Consider the following 6,173-nt stretch of genomic DNA (forward strand, 5'->3'; position numbering starts at 1 on the left):
GTTTGTGTCTGTCCGACCAAACACAGCCCGGATGCTTGCAGGGTAAAAGTAAACCATAAATAGGACAATGGCTAAATAAGTCACAGTGGGTTGTGGGATGACATGCAGGCTTCCGATGGGACTCTCGGAGCCCTAGAGGGCTAGGCTACCGTTATGAGGTGGGAACTGTGGGACCATGTACCATGGGGATGGGCTTGCCTGGTACGGTTGCCCGTGCCTTTAGTCCTTGCACTCAGGAGGCAGGGGCCACCCTGGTCTCTATAGTGAGTGCCAGGCCAGTCAGGGCTACACAATGAGAGCCTGTCTGAAAGAAAAGAAAAGAAAGAAAGAAAAGAAAAAGGTAAAATTAAGGTTGGGTTGTGGCACAGTGGTGGAGCAAATGCTTAGCTAGGCAAGGTCCTGGGTATCCTCTTTAAAACATGCAGATAAAATTTAAACAAATGTACTTTATGTGTTGAAAACAAGTTCAGAAAATTTTAAGTGATTTGTGAATAATGGGCTATGATTTTTACAACTTCTAGTCTCTGGAACGTCTGAAAGAAATACAAAGGAAAACAGCCTGGGCTGGAAAGAAGCTCAGCAGCACAGGGCTTGTAGAGTGCACAAGGCCCTGGTTCAACCCCAGCATTGGAAATCAGCAAATGCACCAGACAGTGTACAGTACACATGGGTAGAGAAATCCATGATTGCAGATACTTAGCAAAAGGCCCGTCGAGAACCTCCCGGATAACAGCAGTGACTACCTAGGAGAATGTCTGATGTCTGTATGTCGGGAGAGGAAAGTTTTGTTGTTAGTTTGGTTTTTAATTGGCTGCTGGGTCTCCTGTAGCCCAGGCCAGACTTGATCAACATTCTGTGTTGCCAAGGACTTTAACTTTCGATCCTCCTGTCGTTGCTTCTGATTGCTGGGAGTATAGATGTGAACCACCACACACCTATACGGTGCTGAAGACAGAATCCAAGGTTTCTTAGACAAGTGCCCTGCCAACTAGCTCCAGCCCCAAGATTAGGCTGTTGCTGGGAGATTTTTGCTTTTATTCTCCATCCTTTGTACTATTGCCGTTTGACAAGTTATTAAAGCATTAACACATATAACCTACATAAATAAAAAGTTTCAAATCAGATTTTAATGTACATCATTCAAGATTTTTGCTTTTATTATAAAGTCTTTTTTTTTTTTTTTTGAGGTAGACACTTTGGGAAGAACTCCCACGCTATAGACACAGCACAGTTTCCGTCCCCTGTTAGTCTGACAGTGGTGCGCTTTTAGAAGTCTGTACTGAAGGAGAGCTTGGGCAGTTACTGCTTTCACAGATCTCTTGATAAATCTAAAGAAATAGTAAAAGTTTGGTTTTTTTTTAATGTTGTCATAGTTTCGTTTAATACTGACTTTGTTTTTTTCTGGAGTAAATACACAGTGCTGGGGTCATTAAAAGGGTACTTGTCACTTCTGAGGTGAGGGAGGCCATGCGCGATTCCTGATTTTTGGAATCAGTCTGTAGTTAGACACGCCCCTTTACCTTGGGAATGTGTTTTGTTAATCAAGTGTGGAATGGACCAACCGACAAAAATCCAGCACTTTGACCAGAGAGGTAATTCACAGCTGCAGCTGTGACTCTCTGCGGAGCTGTGTGCCTAAGGGCTGTGCACGGAGATGCTGCTACCTGTTTGAAAGCCTTGGTGCCTTTCCCCTGGACTTCCTCAAAAGAAAAAGAGGAAACACTGCAAAGAGAGAGCCCTTGTCGTGGAAAGCAGTTGGAGAAACAGAGCAATCACTGCCAGAGGGACGCAAACACCAAATGCATCTTCTTGTGCGCATGCGCGCTGCCTTTTGCAGGCGTCCTTACGCAGTGGGGCTTCGAGCTGAGTGATCATTGGACAACATGGTGAAATGCTGTGCAAGTTCATACTGTTTGTGAATGCCTTTAAGTTGCCATGCCGACACGAACCCCGAACCTTTGCCATTCCAGTACATGTTTGAAAACGTTTCGGTACCAGAGGGCACTGTCGGCTACACCCAAGCAAAGCCTTGCATTCCTAGTGACTAAATCAAACAAACAGACAGACAAAAATCCTCTTAATTAAGTGCTTAAATAATGTTACAAGCATGCCCCCCTTTTCTTTTTATCAAACTGTAGACAGAATTCCATATAGATCTTTCCTCAGCAAAAAGTGTGTGTGTGTGTGGGGGGGACAAAACCCCACAGTGAATGGAAATATATCATTCAAAACTATTAAAAATGCCCCAGCGAGAGCGTGAAGGTTATTTCATTATCCGGGGTCAGCGAATAAGGAGGCTGTGGGAACACTGCTGTTCCTGCATTATCCGCCCCCAGCCTAACGCCCTTGCCGTCGCTGCACTCGGGAAATCGCCCGTTTATCTCCCCCTCCACTGCTGTGTGCGCTGCCCCGAAGTGTCTCCCGAGGACAGTTGCTCCATTCTTCCTGCAGAGATTACCTGCTTCTAGTGAAACCTAGATGAAATCCTTTCTGACCCGTTTGGTCCTGTGATCGTGATAACCAGCCACACTTTCCAGCCCCTTATCTTGCCTACTCTGGGATAATCTTTTCTCCTGGATCTTAAGTCTGCTAAGAGCACCCTTGACTGGCTGCCAGGCAGCAAACACAGGCAGGTGGAAACTGAACGGCTCCAGCCTGACCGCTGATAACTCCCAAAGGCTTTTTATTCTCAGAATTCCCTCCAAAAAATGCAGGATGACAGGAGGCCTGGCACTCTCTTGCCTTCTGCCCTCCACTGCAGGCACTCACCCTGTCTTGCGATCCACCCCCACCCTTTTCTTACCACTCATTCCTCAAGGGCAGTGCCCCCCTCATCTCAGTTCTATCTGCTTTGTTTCTTCAATGCATTTTTATTTTTAAAAAAATCAAAGTAATATTTGCATATTCAAAGCTAGAAGATCCAGAGGTGATTTCTCCCTTACCCTAATTGTCAGCCTCTAGTTTGGTGTGAATTCTTTCTGGCTTCTTCATACATGTTGGTGTGTGTGTATGTACATATACACATACTTGTGTAAATATATTAAATTTTTTGAGTGTCTCTATTGGTGTTTATGCATGTGTGTGTGCATGATGTCTGTGTGCGGTGAGCAGGGATGAAGCTCAGGTTGTCATGTGTGCATGATGTCTGTGTGCGGTGAGCAGGGATGAAGCTCAGGTTGTCATGTGTGCATGATGTCTGTGTGCGGTGAGCAGGGATGAAGCTCTGGTTGTCAGGCTTGGCAGCCAGTGTCCTTGCCCACTAAGTCATCTCACCAGCCTCATTTTACTTTTAATGACAAGAGAGAGTGACACCACACTGTTCGTGCTCTGTTCTCAAGACATCGTGAGGATGCGCCTCAGTCCACAGAGCATTTGCTCGTCCTCCATGGCGGTAAACGGTCCATACGTGAGACGCCGCTAGTCAGTGTCTTATTGTGGGAACTCTGGTTGTTCCTATCATTTCTGTAGTTTCTGTGGGATACAGCTCTGATTTCACCTTGTCCCGTATCGAATGCTTTATATTTCCACACTTGTTCAGCGCTGCTTCTCACTGTTTTTTAAAACCTTCACACCTTTTGTGGACTTTAGGTTTTTTAATTCAGGAACGCGTGCTGTTGCCAAATGGAAGGTAATTTTCCATGTAACTGCCCAGTGCAGACATTCCCTTACTGTGGTGCGGAAGATTCATGCAGTTTAACATGAATCAAACGGTGCATACTACTGGTGTATAAACGGCATCAGAAGAAGCATGTTCCTGACTTATTATTTGTAGAAATGAGTTATGCAATTGTTCTGAGTCCCACAATTCCTTACAAATAAAAAAAAACCCTCAGGAGATTGTATTATAAGTCAGTACACTGCACTGTCTGAGGCTTGAACCCTGAAAGGCACAGGAGAGAACTTACTGGTTCCCCTTCGAGAGGCTGAATGGCAGCAGTGCCAAGAACAACGGCTTGTTGGCGCTGGCGTGCCGTGTTTGTCCTTCTAAAGGATTCCGGATGGTTCTTTGACTCTGAGACCTGATGCTGTAGTGAAGTTCGCCTCAGAATAAGACTCATTTGGTACCACAAGAGGGATTTAGGTGGGGCATTTGGACATAGGGTTGCAAGGTACGTCCTACTAAGGGGGCCTGGCGTGATTAGCTGTGCTGGGCTACATAAAAGTATCAACTGTTCCTTCAGGGAAATCACGGTAATAGACAACAACATGTTGTACAACGTTTCATCAGCGATATTTAGAGCCAAATTAAGAGCAGTCGCGAGATGGGTTGCCGAGTTTTCTTGTGATAAAAGGGAAATAGTTCAAGAAATATAGACCAGATGTTATCTTAATCCAGACCTCATGTAAAAAAACACACCACAGAACAGTCAGAATAGTCCATTTGACCTGTTTTTAATTTCCCTACTCTCAGACACCCCCTGTGAAAAATAGATTAAACCAACACATCATTTATGCTTCAGTGCTGGGCTAGGCTTTGCTCTGTGAGGAGTGTACAGATTAAAGTTTGTAGTCCTTGGTTTTTGATAAATGTTTTTAAATGATCACTTGACAGTAGCATTTTAGAGGGAAAAATAACCTTAGACAGCCAGTGGCTTAAAATAAATTTCACAGTTTGGGGATAATCCAAGTTTCAATAATGACTCTTGAAGTCATTACTCCCTGACTCCGAAGTAGCAAAACCAGTAATATATTTGTGTAAAGTCAGTATCAAGGGAAACGGATGCAAAGACACTCTGCACGCTCTCAAGGGTGCTTCTAGGGCCTTCGAATCATGTACCAATGCTGGTATACTTGCAACCATTGACAAGAAAGAGTGACAATGGGAGGTCTCTGGAATGTGGTGTACATCCCTTCTCCTGGCCGGGAGGTGGTGGGCATTGTGATGCCCTGCGAGAAGGGCTTTCTCTCTCCACACTGCCATCTCACCCCTCTTCCTCAGCTCATCGGGACCTGGGATAGGCTGGCTTGATTGTGGGGAGTGTGGGCATAGCTGTGGAAGCTGTGCACAGTGAGAGTTCTTCACAGGGTCTCTGAGCAGGGATGCCACAGGAGCCGGCCAGCAGTGTGAAGGAGGATGGGCAGAGGTCAGAAGGAGGAACGGATGGAGGCTGTGGTAGGCTGAAGTGCCCTGACAAGCCAGGGCCGAGTTTCAAGTTTTGGGAACATTGGGGTCAGTGTTAGGGTTGCTTAGATTCTTTGTTTTCTGAAAAGTGAAGACTTTTCTTTTAGTGTAAAATAATTTGATTTTTCTTGCAGTACAATCTATGTAGTAAAATTGGCTACTTTAGCCATTTGTAGGTAGCCAGTTCAGTGAGTGACGTCATCAGGCAACCTCGCATTGGCAGGGATTTTCCTGCATTGTTCCAAATAGAAATTCTGCGCCCACTACACACCGGCCCTCCGTTCTCTCTCCTCTCAGTTCCTGCCTGCCACCATTCCATTCTCCATCTCTATGGATTTTATCCTACCTGGTGTTGTAGAATCTCAGCATCCGTCTTTTGTGACTGGCTCATTTCATTCAGTATAATGTCCTTAAAGTTCTGTCCCACCTTATGCCTTGAGTTAAAATCTTCTTTCTGGTATATATATTTTTAAATTTTAATTTGATGTACTGATTTCTGCGACATTGACCTTAAAAACTGGGAACCAAGCAGACGCCTAGGATGTTGCTCAGAGGGTATATGTACTTGCCACCGTGTCTGATGACCTGAGTTTGATCTCTTGGATCCAGATGTTGGAAGAGGAGAAGCTGCTCCTTCTGGTTGTCCTCTAAACTCTACACAAGTGTCACTCACACACACACACACACACACACACACACACTCACATGCACACACACACAGAGACACACACACACACTCACATGCACACACACATGCATACACACAGACACAGGCTCACAGGCACACACACACACATGCACACACACACACATGTATACACACACACACCTACCTATGCCTGGATAAAACTATTTAATATGTGGTAAGAAGTTAGCTGAAAGGAAGGAAACCCATGATTTTAATTAAGCTTTTACCTGATGGTGAAAATGTAAAGGTGGGTCACCTCCGGCTTCAGTCAGCACAGCGCCGCAGATTGGATAGAGATTTTATTTACTTATGTATTAGTTTTAACTTTTTATGAACAAAGATCTAGAGTGCTGGCATCTAGAG

Source organism: Myodes glareolus, chromosome 12, assembly GCF_982192425.1.
Source record: "Myodes glareolus chromosome 12, mMyoGla1.1, whole genome shotgun sequence".
NCBI classification, from domain to species: domain Eukaryota; kingdom Metazoa; phylum Chordata; class Mammalia; order Rodentia; family Cricetidae; genus Myodes; species Myodes glareolus.